Source organism: Leptosomus discolor, chromosome 6, assembly GCF_034619465.1.
Source record: "Leptosomus discolor isolate bLepDis1 chromosome 6, bLepDis1.hap2, whole genome shotgun sequence".
Classification (NCBI taxonomy): Eukaryota; Metazoa; Chordata; class Aves; order Leptosomiformes; family Leptosomidae; genus Leptosomus; species Leptosomus discolor.
The window spans coordinates 37,040,517-37,056,435 of record NC_141396.1 but is presented as its reverse complement, the minus strand read 5'-3'; positions in this window follow the sequence as shown (position 1 = coordinate 37,056,435).

Here is a 15,919-nt window from a genome sequence, read left to right as displayed (position 1 = left end):
AACCTGCCAACCCCAACAGCAAACTGTGAAACAAACCCAGACCCCAAAAGGCGCAAAGCTGCCTGAAAGGCAAAGTGCTGCCACAAGTAATGCTATGAAAATTATGGTGACTTTGAAAATAGCCAGCAAGCTCGGAGGGGACTTACTGCCTACTGATGCACCACCCTTATTATTTTAAGAAACGGTACCCCTGTACCATTGGTACTGCTATGGGAAAACAACATTATTGCAAGAACCCATCATGTTCATACGATTGTTAGGCTGGTGGTTTTGTTCCCACCCTGAGAGGAGGTGGGAAATGGGGTAGAAATAGAACATCTAGGCATGACAGCACCTCAGGAGAAACACAGCCCAGGGGGACACAGGCGAGGCTGCCCAGCCCAACCAGTGGGCAGGAGGACAAGCCAGCCCCCACACAGAGCCCAGGCATACTACAGGAGCAGCAGCTAGGCCTGAATAAGCCCAATCTGGGGCAACACAGAGCAGGTGTCACCATAAATTACCAGGGATAGTGGCAGAACAAGCTGGGCACCTTTTTAGGATGGCAACAGCCTTGTGTACAGGTCTAGGAAGTTAAGGAAGGAGCCAGCAGCTCCAGGCTGTGGCTGGGGGGTTAGCAGATATAAGGTCCATCCAAGTGCCACCTGCTATGGCCAGTCAGCACCACAGAGCAAGCCCACTGCGGATGGACAGAAGTCCGTAACAGACTGATAAATGCCTTGTCTTGTCATTACATTATCCATACATGTTTAAATCCCAGAGCAGATTTTGCCGGCTCGGCACAGCTCCCCAGCTGCATTTCCCGACTCATGCCTGCCAGGCTGGGCAGCAGAAAGGTGTGAGCAATACGCTGACACCAAATCTCTTTGTTGTCTATTTATATGCTGCCCTCTGGAAGCAGCTTACTAGCGGCTGTCACTTGGCGTCTTATCTCTCCTCGCTTTGCAAACTGTCTCCTGGCAGCCCCACTGCACCCCTGTCATTGCTTGGGAGGCTGCTCCCTTCCCACTTTTTTTTTTTTTAAAAAAAAAAAAAAGCATCCTAAGGCACCCAGATTGCACTGTTTGGTTAGAAGGCAGGACTTCACTCTTCTTATCAAAGGCATAAGGATCTGTCAAAGATCCCAAGATGCAAACCATTGCCTTCATTTTGTTCCTGGCATGCAGAAGCTCATGCCTCCTGCTGCACAAGCAGATACCTAAGCCAGGGCACTGAATAAGGTTCATCATAACAAACTGTATCAGTCCCTGCTCATGTAGCCTTAGATCTTCATGCACTTTAAAAGTATTTCCATATCATTATCCCCATTTTACAAAAGGGAACAGAAGCACAGAGGGCTTAAATGACTGCACATGTACACCCAAAAGCCATGAACCCAAAGCCTTTGAGCTTGTAAGACATCGAGACCACCAGGACAGCAGTGACTGATCCATGGATGCATATAGCACCTACCTCCCTTCATGCCCCTCTCGGTCAGCATTTGAGGCTTATTCTGGTCATACCTGTAGGGACTTCCAAAAAACAATGTTCACTACCAATAGACCGGTATTTAGATCAGTCCAGAGAAAATTTCCCATTAAACTGTGACCTTACAAGGCCTTCTCAGATGTAGGGCAGAGAGAATGGAAGAACACATCTCCCCCTGGATCTTTCCAAAAGCCACCTTGGGTAGCACCACAAGCCCTCCTTGCTCTGGTGCAAACACAAATCCAAGGAGCTCTTGACCCTCCACCCAAACACGTGTCCAAGGGCAGGGGGGCGGGCTCAGGGCCACACCTTCTTCTGGGCCACCTCTGCGGTGTGACAAAAGCTATAAACCAAGACCAGAAAGGGTGGTGCAGTAGCTGCAAGAGGATACTAGTGCCTGAGCAGTGGCTGGTGAGACCATCTCCCTACACAGGAAGCCCACAGTGGTACAGGAGCCCAGACCTGTACCTGGAGACATGTCCCGGGAAAGGACTATGGGGCACCCAGCAGCAGTGCTCCAGACACTCTGCCAGGAACCAACCCTCTGCTAATCCCCATTTTTCCCCAGTCCGGAGTGGCAGACAGGCACCCAGGCAGCAGGACTGACAGACAGGGTTTTGGTTTTTTTCCACAAGCAGTGGATGTCTCTGCAGCCCAGGGAGCCTCCAGCTGTCTCTGGAGCTACTTGCAAAGCCACAAGGCCAGAAAGTGTCAGCTGGGGCTAGGAGACCCCCTCCCTCCCCAAGTCTTATTGCACAGTCAACAGGTGGGGACAGCGGAAAAAGAGGAGGGAGGCATGGGAAGCAACAGGGCTGTTGACACCTGCTTGTCAAAGAAAAGCAAAACAGCCAAAGCAGGGAGCAGGCAGGAGCAAAGAAAAGCTGGGCTCTCCAGCACGAGGCAGGCAATGGGATGCTGGAGATGCACAACCCCACCACAGTGGCAGGGATGGGCACAGGAAGATGGGCCACCTCACAGGAGGTCTGGGGAGAGCAAGAGCCTGCAGACACCATAGCATTCAGCAGACGAAAGTTCCACAAATGTTTTTTGTAGGCCATGTTCCAGCAGATACATGTAGATACCAGCCCTTTTGCAGAAGGGACAGTTCTGCATCTGGAGGCAGATGCAATTTTGATGGAGGGAGGTGACTTGGCTGCGTTATACACATGGCAAATGAGCTTAAAATCAGGCTGTAGCTGCTTCAAGACTAAGCAAGCCTCACCTCCACAAGGGCCTGTGAAGACCACAGTGCTGTTATAAGCCATCTCAGACCATTCTCCACCCTGAAACACAGCTGATCTGTTGGCCGCATGCAAGAGCTCCATGTTAGCCAAGGCTACATCCATCCCAGGGACAAGCAAATTCCTCCTGCCAGAAGGAGCCTGGTGACAGCAAACTCCAGCCACTATGACCAATTTCCAAGGCATTTTCCATTTGCTTTCCTGGAATCCCTTTGCCTTGTGCTGCAAGGCTCTGGGGCAGCCTCAGATGCTTTCTGTGCACCTAGGGGCTGGATGGGGCATTCACTCGATTCCTTCAAATTAATTCAAAGCACTGATGAAGTTTTGAGTGCCACAATTTCCTAAAACATTGCTCCTCTGGCCCAGAAGGGCTCATGGGAATGAAGGAAACAAGCATGGCCTTCTGCTCGCAGCGAACAAATCATGTGGCAGCACCCAAAAGCTGAAAAGAAATCACTGTAAAATGCAGTCATTTATGCTATTCTCTTTTTAATGTTTTCCCTGGAATATGGGGGAAGTTTGTGCAGCAGCTTTACATTTCAGCTCTTCTCACCAGCCCAGTTTGCCCCAAATCCTGGGTCTACTGAGTCCTCTGAAGGATGATGCCCGATAACTGGGCTCTCTCTCCCACCTCTGGGCTAGTTTTTGGGCAAAGCCTGAGGTCTGACAGCTCTCCTGCTAATGTGCTTTTTCACAGCTAGAAAAGAAATTATAACTCTCCTCCCTTAACATCCACATGGCAGCTTGGTAAGATGATCAGTTCATTCATCCCTCCTCTCCTATGTACACCTTTACAAAGGTGCTTACATGCCTCAGGGACCTGTAAGGAGCTCAGGTGGCACTTTCCACTACACAAAAAATTGGTGCCCAGTAAAGTTCCCAAATACTTTATGTGCACGACAATACAGAAGCAAAATCATCTGACAAGAAGGTTCAGCTCAGGCAGAAAGCACTCCAGGCTGTAAAAAAAATAACTGCAAGCTTTAGTGATGTCTCCTGTGAGACAGGGAAGCTTTGAAAGTACATGTTATACCCCCAGGAGCATTACTGGGGACAGGCTTGCCATCAGCCCACATACCCTCTGTCACAAGAGCCACTGCTGCAGCTCCGCAAGAACCCTCCCCATTTCACCCAGCCAGGTCTTCTGTCCCCATTATTCCTCCTGCCTCCCAGCTGCCAGTCGTCAGAAACAGGCTGGAAACACGGTCCCAGCTCCGAAAAGCTGCTGCCATCTCCTGGAAAGAGGCTCCTTCCCTGGAGAATGGCAAGCGCATGCGGGGGCCGCCTGGACACATGCCAGAGGGGGCCTTGCAGGCACGGGCATGTGCTGCTCCGGGGATGGCCTAATCCTCCCCCGTGATGTCATATCTGTCACCCTGATGACGGAGGGTGATGTCAGAAAACAGGATTGCAGGGAGCAGGTGCGGTCCCTGGGGACAAGGGCTGGGGCCACCCTTGATTTCAGCAGAGGCTTCCCATGGGCAGAAGCACACTCCTTCCCAATAACTTTTAACCAGCACAGGCAACGCTTGGGCACCAGGGCTGCTTTCTCCCCCTCCCAATTGCAAAATCAAAGCCTTTGATGGGAGGAAATGGTGCAGGATGGCTCTCCCACACCAGGCACCAGGACCCCCATCACCATCAGGCAGGAAGATGAGGGGGAAATCATTGCAACTCCCTGGGTCTCCTTTCATCTGCAGCACCGTAGCTACTGCATAGCTGCCCAAAACATAACTTGCCACTTCCATAGGCCCACACAGAAATAACTTGCAGTCCCAGGAGCCTTTCTGTATCATGGATATGCATTTTCATAAACACGTCCATCAAACAGTGTTGGGGTGGATCTTTTTTCCCCCAAAAAAAAAATCTTAGTCATCTGTCCCTGATGCCACAAGACCAAGGGGTTCAAATTGTCTTCCCCAAACAGCAGTGTCTGCCAAGGCACAGCTGATGACCCAACAGCAGGCTGCATGCCACTCATGAGCATCACTGCAGTATTTATATCCTTTTATTATGCTTTAAACTGTTGGGGAGAAACAGGTGCAGAGTTGTCTGTGAAACAATGGCCAGCAACATCCCCCTGAGCTGTTTTATGTACCAGCATGGACACACACAGATGCAGGAGGACAGAGATGGACCTTTTAAATCCCCACTGAGAGCTAAAGTCATGGATAAAACCAGTCCTGGAGGAGAACACACCAATGGACACTAAAGATCTGATAGGTAGATTAAACCCTCATGGGCAATTCCTCTGATAAAGACACACTGCTTGAGCCTATGCAGCCATTCAGAGGGGGCACTGCTGGCTGGGGACACCCCCATGCACCTCGGGGAACCCTTTCTGGCTACTTCAGCTAAGTCACCACTGCCCTTCAGCTGCCATCTCAGGAGCACAGCCTTAGTGGGAGCTGCTCTCCCAAAAGGTGCCCAGAGCAGGATGTGCAGCTGTGGGGTTGCAGAAAGTCTATTTGTGGCATACATTGGGCTTGGACTGTGCCTCTTAACTTGTTTCTCAGCTTGCAGTTGCAGGGGGAATTTGATGAGGTGCATCTGTGCATCATCCAAGGTGAGATGGCAATGTCTCCTCCAGAGAAAAGCAACTCATCTGGACACAGACCAGGCTCTGCCCACTTGAAATCCTCTGAAAACTCTCTATCTTCTTCCTTAGGAGTAGGGTGGTTGGCACTTTTGCTTGGAAGTTCCCCAAAGAAATTTCCTTTTCCAACCTGGAGCAGAGACACAGTATCCTCCAGGAAACTGAAAGAGAAGCATGGCCTGGGGTGAGTGGTTTATTGCCCTCATCCCAGGCAGGGTGTCACCATCTAACCAGAGATGAACCTGACCTAGACTTTCCCAAGGCAAAATTAAGGGACAGCAGGAGGTTTTGCAGCCTCAAGTCAGCTGGAGCAAGAGTGAAGTGTCCTTACCAAGCAGGACAGCAGTGCCACTACTCGGGCTGTGTGTGGGGACACTTCCTGGCCCTGTTCAACCACATAACATATCAGGGGGAGCACCATGTGATGGTTTAGGGTTCACAGCTGGCTGGCTACCCTCATTTTTCCTTAAAACAGGTGGAAGGTGATAGTAGGATTAGCAATATAATAGCCCAGTGCCTCTAGCCCACCTGAGCTTGCCTTAGGACATGCCTGGTTTTCATAGGAAGGAGACAGGAAGCCTTAGGTTAATCGATCCAGCATTAACATTTCATTGCTAGAAATCAAAGCTGAGTTTAGCTTCAAAACTCATCTTTTATGGGCAGAGGCATTAATTATGCTGCACCATACTATATAACTGCAGACCAGGATAAAGCCAGGTGCCACTGACAAACTACTCTTCAGCCTTTACTGAAAATGAACACTTTTCCTTCCCTTTCTTCCCAAGCAGGGGAGAAGCAGAGGCAGTTGGTGTCAGTGTTCCCTGCAGTTGGGCACCTCATAAATCTCCCCTTTGGAAAGGCAGGGTAAAGAAAGAGGATATTGTTCATCCTTAGGTTCAGGTACACCACAGGGAGCGTCTGCGTTGAAACCCAAACGTGTGCGCTGTGGGACAGGCTGCTGCGACAGCCAGCACTGCCTGGGCTGATAAAAGACCACAGGTTTCCCCCGCACCAGGCTCCAGAGAACAGCACTTCCAATTTTTATATTTACATTTTTACATCAAAGATTAATGATGCACTTTATAACATATGAAATGAAAATACTGAGATCAGATTCACCTCCACCACTCCTCCTGCACATGTGCCAGGGGTATGTGTTGCTGGGTGAAGCTGAGGGGTTTGTTTCCCCCAATACTGTCCCCAGCAGAACAGAGCAAAGCTTCCATAGCCCACTTGCCAGCATCCTTCTCCCTGACTTCAAAGCAAAGCTCTGCGCACCTTTCCACACCAACAGCCCAGGTTTGCAGATCTATATAACATCTGGCTCTGCAAGGAGAGACCCCCATCCTCCATGTCACTGCCATGGGGAAAATGCTTCCTCTCCCTCCACACACCTCCCCTGGGAAACCGAAGGTCGGGAAACCAAAGATCGGGAAGCCAGAAGGAAATTTATGGGCTTCCCCTCCTAAAAGACTTCTCCAGATGGGTCTCCAACACTGGATTTTTTTTTTTTTCCAGGTGAAGGGAGAGAGGAGGGGAGATGGGTAAGAGCAAGACTGCAGGTCACATTTTTCTGCTCACAGCAAATGCATCAGGCAGAGGGACCAGCGGGTGGCCAGGCTGCTACTCCAGCTCAAACTGCGACAACATCAGAAGATGTTGGGCTCAACAGGGAGCACAAAGCCAGCTCAAGCTCCAAGTTCCTGGCTTGTACCAGACCAACAGCAAAAATCCCCACCATAGCAGCCAGCTTCTAGAGTTGCACCCTGGAAAAGCTCCTTGTGCAAACCAGGTATTTTGGTGATTTGATGCAATAGCCCACACTGTGAATAAGCAGCATTTTAAGGGGAAGAGGCATGGCAGGTACTGTGCAACACCCTGTCACTCCATTTCAGCCAGACCCACAAGCATCAACATCACCAAACCTCAGTGCCTCCCTGGGCAGCAGGGACAGGGAGTGACCTTATTTCTGTACCCCTGCTTTTCATACCAGTCACCTGAAGGCAGCTGGCACAGCAGGACCACAGGCATCATCCAGATTCCCTGGATTGCTGTCAGGAAGAGGAAGTGCCGCACATTTTCCAGCTGCTTGTACCAGTGCCAAGTCTAAATGCCACTCCTAAAAATACCAGTGGGAAGGAGAGGCATGCCACCAGCTGCTCACCCCCCCCCAGCCAGGCCACCACAGCCACCTTCAAATGAGGCAGCAACTTCAAGCAACTGACTGAAACCCAGGCTGGGATTTTGCAGCTCCCCACGCAGGTCAGAGGGCAACAGCCCAGCATCACCCACCACAAGGCAGCAGCAGAGCCAAGTTAACACACCCAAACTGGCTGTGGGCAGGGGTCAACATCCCAGGAGCTGTTCTTGGCATCCTCTCCACAGGAGACCAGGGGCTTTGGCCAATGTTCCTAACGAAATTAAGCTCCTGTGATACTTCTGTCTGATCAGCAGCCAGCCCTGCATTGCTTTACCCCAGGCAGCTTTGATCCCTCTGGCAAATGACCCCAGGCACCTTGATGGCTCCCTCAAAAGCCACTGCCTCCAGTCCCCAGTAGAGAGAGGGGGCAGCAGCACCTCCTATGGGACCACTGCTCCCATGCAGAGCAAAGCTGCCTGTGCCAGTTTGCATCAGTCTCCAGCCATGAAAAGCATCCCTCAGCCCTGGAAAAGTGCACCCAACAAACCACAGGGCCTCAATCATAGCCTGACTGGAGTAGCTCTCCTGATTTTTTTTTTTTATTTGAACAGTGCCTCATTTGAAGATCTGACTTATTCTGGGTAAATCGGGATGAAGCCATCAGCCACTGAGAATTACCCTCAAGTTTCCATCTGCTTCCGTACCCTTAACAAGAAGGGGTGGCTGGGACAGTTCAAGGAGGCATTAGACACCCCAATGCCCCACGGCCCTGGGGTGTACATGGGAGGGCTGAGCTGGATGTCATCTCCCTGTAGCCAGAGCCATTTCTCTTGGGGATTTGCACCTTTCAAACACCAGCACAGTCCAAGAGATATCGCATTGCTGGCACAAGGCAGGGACAGTTCAGCAACATCTCTCACCTCACCCCTGAAACATATCCCTGCAGCCAGTGGTACCCACACAATCCTCCAAAACATATTTGAAATGAGACGGGAAGTTTTGCTGTTTGCTGTTAAAGAGCTGCCACCTCCCACCCCAGCCCCACATGCATGTCAGGGCACAGCTCTTCAACAGCACCCACACACGGTGCGATGGGAAAAACACTCTGGAAGTCCTTCCAAGGGCAAGAAGTGAAGCAGCTTCAGCACTGCAGCCCCTCTGAAGGCATCAATCTGCAAAAGCAGCAAAGCCCACCTCTGCCTACACCCAAGATACAGAACAGGAACAACTTTCCTGCCAGATTTATAGAGAATTTGATACATGTCAGGGTGGCTAAGCAGGACTCCACAGTGCTTATTTAGAGCAAAATAATGTGCTTTTTTCCATGCAATGGTCTCCAATTGCCTCTTTAAAGTGCAGGCCCCCCCCATCCCTCAAGCCCTGCTTGGATGTCTGGACAGAGCAGACCCACCTGATGCCTGTGAGCATCTCCGTACAAAAGGCTTCTGTGAGGATGAAGCGGGTGTCCAGGGTCGGAGCGCAGAGGCCACCAGCAGCACATGTGCAGCTGCGCCAGATCCAAAGGGATGCACCAGCATGGCAGGGAAAATTGATGATGATGAAGGAAGTCCAACAGGCTGCATGCTGGCCCCACAGATTGATGGTCTCCACAACGAGCCACACATAATGGCCAAGTTCAGACTGCAGTAGCCAGGAGCTGAAAGGGAACAGCCATAAATAAGCTGGGGAAAAGAGGGAAGACAGAAGGCTGGCAGGGATAAATAAATACTCACACTGCAGCAGGGCTGGGGGGGAGGCGCAGGGAGACAGGCTGCAGCACCGGAATGGGATGCAGCCCACGTTGGGATGGAGATGCTGCCACAGAGGCAGCTGCTTTGGGGTGAGAGCTCCCCATTCAATAACACGGAGTGAGCTGTTTCCCCCTGCAAACCATCTTCCCACCCAAAACCACAGCCAGCTGCTGAAGGGGCAATGTCACACATCCTCCCCCAAAATACAGCAGTGGGACACGAGTAACCAAAGGTACTTGGTACAGGGGATTTTTAGGGTTATAATCCCACAATTACCATAGCTCCAGCTCAGTCTGACACTTCCCCACAACACATTTATATCTCAGCAGATTTCTCCCTGACTGACCTGACCATCTAGGCTTCCCTCATCACCTTCCCCAGCCAAAAGTACCAGCCTCAGGCTTTTTCCCCTATCAGCTACTGCCCTCCCATGAATGGGGGAGACAGGGGGAGCAGAGGGCACAGAGCTGTAGGTTTCCCTCATTGTCGCCCATCTGCTTCATCCAGGATAGTTACCCTTCTCCAGCTTAAATAAGCCCTTTGCATTTTGTTGTGGTCTCTTCTTTCTCGCCTCCACCGTTTTGTCAAGAAAAACCTTGCCCAAAGAGCCGCTGTGATTTACTGCAGTGTTAACAAATGTCAGAGCTTGGGAGCCTTGGAGGAACCGCTCGCTGGCAGCATGCCTGGACAAACATACTAAAAGTCAACCCTGGCGTGGATACTTGAGGAATTAGTGTCCATACAAAGATGTATTAAATACAGGGAGAAAGACAGGGGATTTTTACAATGGAGGCTTGAAAGCTTCCTCGGGGCTGTTCAACATATGGTGCTTCTCCTCTGCACCTGCCCTGCAGCCCTTCATGAGAGCAGCTCTCAGATTCCCATCCTTGCCACCAGACCCAAATGCCACTCAAGTTTAGTTCCTGATGGGTGCTGCCTGTCTGGCCTGGGCTGAGCCCACCTGCAAGGTGGGGTTTTGTATATGTATGTTTTAACAGTTAATTTTTCCCCCAACACTCTCTGCCAGATGGGTTTTGCTGGTGGTGGACACACCGCAGAGCAACCCCTACTCGGCCAGGCAGGGTTCCCTGCTTGCTACCAAAAAGGTATTTTTAAATGCAAAAAGAACAGGGGTGGGAAAAAAATCCATAAATCCAAATTTTTGTTTACATCCAGCTCAGCCATAGGGGAACACATCAGACCCAGGGTACGCAGGCAGAACCATTGGAAAACCAGAGACACATTGGCCAATATAATGATTTTTAAAAACTTCCAGCATTTCCTCAGTGGTTGCCAACACTTCCCCAGCCCTGCCTGCATTGGCTGGACCATTGCTGCAGACAGGCCAGGCCAGCCATGCATCCCACACAGCCCCACTGCTCTGCTATTGTCATTCGCCTGGATCCCAAGCGCTGCATTAGGGAGGAATACTTTGTGTGCGCTTTGTGTGTTTTCCTCCTCCAGCACCTTCTGCTCGACAGATTTGTCCAGCATCATCCACACTGTAGAAAGCAGCCCCATGCTGGGAGAGGCACACTCAGCCTTGCAAAGCATGGCCAGGCAACGTTCCTTGCCTGATGCCAAATTTCCAAAAAGCCAAAAACAGAATATAGAAAAATATCATGTCCTAAAATAAAAATAAAATAAAATAAAAGCCCCATGGGGCTTTCGATAGAACAAAAAATTTTTCCAAAGCAAATCCATTCCCATACATGCACCGCCTGGCTCTGAGGAGGCGTAGATGTGGAAGCCTCTGGAAAGGTGGTTATGTGAATTGATGCACTGTAAATCTCCTGCATTAAATGGGATATCACTACCCACAGTAATTTAGCGACTTAAAGATCATCACATCAACCCAACTAACATGATATTACCTTAGTTTACCTCTACATCCTGCCTCCAAAGCACAGCTCCTCGCCCATCAGGCAAGACCCACAGGAGCACACCAGGAACAGAGGGATAAGCTGCTGGAAACCTCTTCTGGGTATTTATGCAGATGGCAGGAAACAAAAGGAAAACTGGAAGTCACCAGCCAAGAAGTGCCTTGGTAATACTACATCTTGGGGGAGCACCCAGCTTTGCTACCCACTCTCCAGGAGAGCCTTCCCATCTCCACCAACCATTGTGGAAGTGCAGCAGCACAGCAGAACAGGTTGGAGAATAGCTGCCCAGCTCTTCACCCCACAGAAGGCTCCCCAGGGACCTTCATGCATTTAGGGCTGCAAAATGCCACAGCCAAACACACAAGCTACACATGTTCCTCTGGGTGCAAGGGGCAGGCAGGCCCTTCACCAAGCAGAGAGGAAGGACTCAAACAAGGGTTGGGGAGGGAATGGAAAAAAGCTTTTTTTTTTTTCTCCCCTGCACTACATCCTCAGCAATCAGAGCCAGCAGAGACAAAGCCATCCTGCTTCAAGCCTGGATCTCACATCCTCACCCCAGAGGTGTGCCTGCACAGCCACAGCCAGGAGCAGGAAGAGAAAGATCCAGCCAGAGGATCCCACCTGCCTGCTCTTCCACACCACTAGCCTCGCATTGGGCACAGCTCACCATTCCCAAAATTGCATTTGCTCTATGAAACCCTCTCCTCCTCCACCCCACAATGGTTTTTCCCCATCAAGCCTTTTCTTACCAAAGAGCTGCTCCTCCATCAGGTGGCTGCCAAGGACCCAGGAAGGGGCTTTAATCTTCAAAACAGCCAGGGTGTAGGAGGTAGATGGACCTCGTGGAACAGCTTCAGCATGGCAGCTGACCCACCTCCACAGAGCAGGAGTGAAGGACTGCTCAGTTCACTCCCCAAACTCACACCTTTTCACACCAAGCTGGAGGCAGGGAAGAGACAATAACCCAGACCTGGGCTTAAATAGAACCAGCCCATGGGTGTGAGGAGGCCCCAGGTGAGGCTGTTCAGGGCTGTTAAGGTCAGTTAGTGCCCCCACGGCTCAACACAGGAAGATGCAACTAATAACTAACCTGAGGATCCTGTCCCTGCTGGGCCTTGTCCTCGGGGGACTCACAGTGCCATCTGCCCCTGCATTGTGCATAACCGCTACACTGTGTTTCACCATGCCCTGGTTAATCATGTACCCAGCCCTGCCAGGCAGTTAAATTCAGTGCAGGATTTCTTTGCCCATCCCCAAAGCATAGACCAAAGCTCATCCTTGCACCGCAGATTGTTCGCTGGCAGGCTGAACCGTAAGGCAGAGACTCAGAGCGAAAAGCCTCTTTATTTGCCCTGCCAGGCAAATAAAGCTCAGCTCGAGTACGAGCCAAGTCCCGAAGTGCAGGGAAAGCGGCTGCTCTGGCCGCGCTTCCTTCCTGCCGCAGGAAGCCCCAGCACCACTGCGAGGCCACCAGCTCTTCCCTCGGCCGCCGCCAGTTCTGCGGATCTGAAGCCCCATCCGAGCCAGGTCCAGCCCATCCCAGCATCACCAAAGCTGTTTCTCCGCCCAGCCCAGGCTGCGGCACCTCCAACAGAGCCCAGCCTGTTCCTTTCCACTGGTGCCGCCTATACCACTGGGCTCCTCTCTCAGCTTTTCCGTAGAAGATGGCCCTACGATGAATGGGTCCCTGTTTTGCCCTCATTGTGGGACGAGCAGGAGGGTTTCAGCCTCAGTGGCACTTCTTAACTCAGGATTTTATTAACCCCCAGCCTCTCTGATTCCAAGAAGCTCTAAAAAGAGACTTTGATTTCCAGGGTCTGTTTTTTCTTTGGGAATTAAAATACCTTTCATTGTTGCAAACAGCACAGCAGAGTTACAGAAAAAGGGTGGGGAGGAAAATTAAAGTAATTGGGGGGAATTATTGGAATATGCAAGGCTTCTTTGGATAAATCTTCCCCATGGCAAAGGAGCTTCCATCCCATCTCAGCGGAACAGGAAAAGCCGCTGGCTGGCTGATAAGCATTTCTCAGCCTTTCAGGGACACGGCGAAGCCCCTCCGCACAGACCCAAGGATGATGTGCAGTGAGGAGCTCTTGGCAGAAGCTTGGTTCTCCCTGGGCTGCTTGGCTCCAAAACCCAGCCTGCCAGCTTGCCAGAGCCTTTACAAGACCCCAGACCACCACAGAACAGGAGCAGAGCCATTTAGTCCAGGTGAAAACATTTTTCTGCTGAAAAATAAGGAAAAAAAGCTACTTAGGAATGCTGAATGGAGTTAATAAAGTCAAGGAAGCCATATAAAGAGTAATAAGTGTTGCAAAAGGACTCTCTAACTTCTATTTTAATACAAATACTAGGTCAGAAGTGTGTTGCCATGCATTATTGGCTGAAGTACACCCATCTTACTGATTTCTTCTTTCCAAATCGTGAAGGCTTTAAATGCCTGCCCAACAGGCTGCACTGCTGGCTGGCCCAGGGAGCTCTGGCATGGTGGGATCACATCCCAGGTTGCTCTGGCGAAGGCTACGTGGTTTGGCCCCAGAAAGCTGGGCCCCATGGCCAAGACCTTGTTTTTAAATCTTAATTTTTAAAAATCTTTTATATATATATATATATACACATACAAAAATTTGGGAATACAATCTGGCTTCTAGAAATGAGTAAATTCTGGGCCAGCCCCTACCTGGCTGATGCTTCTCCAAGGTGTCCTACAGAGCAGGGCTGTGCTGGGGTATCCCAAAGGAGTGCAGGGGTCCAAGGGTGCAAATGGTGCTTTACTCTTCAAAAATGCCCTATAGCAAAAAACCCTATAGATGCTTCTCCCTGACCCAGCTTCAGGCCTTGCTGAACCCTATTTCCACCAGTGAGGTTTTCCTGCAAGAGGTTACACCAACAGTAATCAAGAAGCCACAGGGATCCCCTGTCTGTGTTTTACGGGGCTGACCTTACCGGGGTGAAAAGTACAGGGGGAGCAGCAGGGAAGGCAGTGTGCCCCCCTCCCCTCCCACTTGCTTGTATGTTTAATTTGCTTTCTGCAAATCCCTGCTTCTGCAGCAAAGTCAAATCATCACCACAGCCTTACTGAGGCCAGTGGTTTGGGTGCAATAACAAGAGAGGAGATTTGGTGAAGAGCAGTGAGCAGGAGCGGTGCTGGCAGCAGAGGGGCCAGTCACACTGCCCTGCCATGGAAGTCCCCGCGCCAGAGCCAGGAGGGGTGGAAGGAGAGGTGACATCATCGTCAGGAGGCAAGCTCAGGTGAGTGGCCATAGGAGGTAAATTTGGCTAGTGCCATAAGAAATGCGTAATTTTCCCCCCTCATACACCTCCTCCAGGTTTTCCCCCCTCACCAGCAGCAGACCTCATTTCTGGCTGGACCAGGCTGCTTGGGAATAGTGCAAATGCAAAAACTGAGCAACTTGCCAAAATGATAAATAACCAGCAAATAAGTAGCTTAAGAAGCTGCAAACTCAGCCCTCCAGCAACAGCTATGGCCAGGAAAACCATGGCCGCATCATGGCACAGAACCTCAGGCCAGGAAATGGTCTAAATCTGGCTTCTCTCCTGCAGTATCTTGGGCTGCTTCCTGAGATATTATTGTTTTCCTTCACCCTCTTGATGTATTGTCCCTTAGCATATTCAGGGTTTCCCGGCGTGTGCCAAGAAACCGCTGGCCATGACGCACCAGCCTGTTTTTAGGCTGTCAGCAGCAGCTCCTTCCTGCAGGGACCTGGGAAGCACAGACTCCCTGGGATCCCTACGGTTCCCCTACCTCCTCATCCAGGGGAACCAGATGCATTCATTTTTAACGCCATCACAGGATGTAAGAAATAACAATTTGAGGGAAAGAGGGTGATAAGCAACATCGTTGTGGCTGTGTGAATTGCACAAAGCTGTCTGCAGAGCAGAGCCCATCATGCTGCTCCAAAATATAAGCCGTCCACTGATTTTCCTGGATTCAGCCAAATAAAGGCAGGGAAGGAAAAAAAAAAAAAAAAGACCAGGCCACACCTTTCCTCAGCCTGATTCCCAGGCAATAAAAATATCTTGGAGTAGGAGCCCCGACTTTGCAGCCCGACCACTGACGGAATCGGGTTGTGGGCTCAGGCAGCAGGGAGCTCACCTCCGTCACTTGGCTTTGCTTTCCTCTAGGGTGGATTTTGAGGACCCCAGTTCCCAGAATAGCAGAAGCCATTTAAGTAAGGAAATGAATGGCCTTCCCTTTGCAATGCTCCCATGGACTCCCTCCTCCTCCCTGCCCATCGCCTGCTTGCAGCACTGGTGAACCCCTGCAAACTCCAAAAGCTCCCCTGGGAACCCTATGGCCAAGGCCATGTTTTTCCAAATATATATGTCAGCAGCAGAGAGAGGAGGAGAGCAAGAAAAAAACATTTTGCGAGTATCCGTCTGTTTGCAGATCATTAATTCTCCCTGGGGAGCCCCAGAGCTCTTTCATCTTCTTTTTTTCTAAGTTTAGATTAGGGAGGTTTTCGGGTGCAAGTGCAGTCAGAGAAAGGCAAAGCCGTCCTGGGCTTTAGCAGATCACTGAGGACGGATTTGGGCAGGCAACAGGAAAGCTGTTTCCCCGTTTGGGAGGCATCCAGTCAGGACAGAAACAATCCTGGCTGCTGAACGCTTTTAGAAAAGTAAGAAGAATAGATGTTTACTCGCAGGAAAACGAAGAACGGAAAAAGTTATCAACGCCATTGTTTGCTACAAATAATTTCACCTTCTCTGGTCATATGATGTATTCAAAAAAAAAACCCTGTCTTTTTTATTTAGCATCACATACCAGCAACTATGAAGCACCTATGTAGCTGGGCTCAGATGCTCAGGGCTCAGGGCTC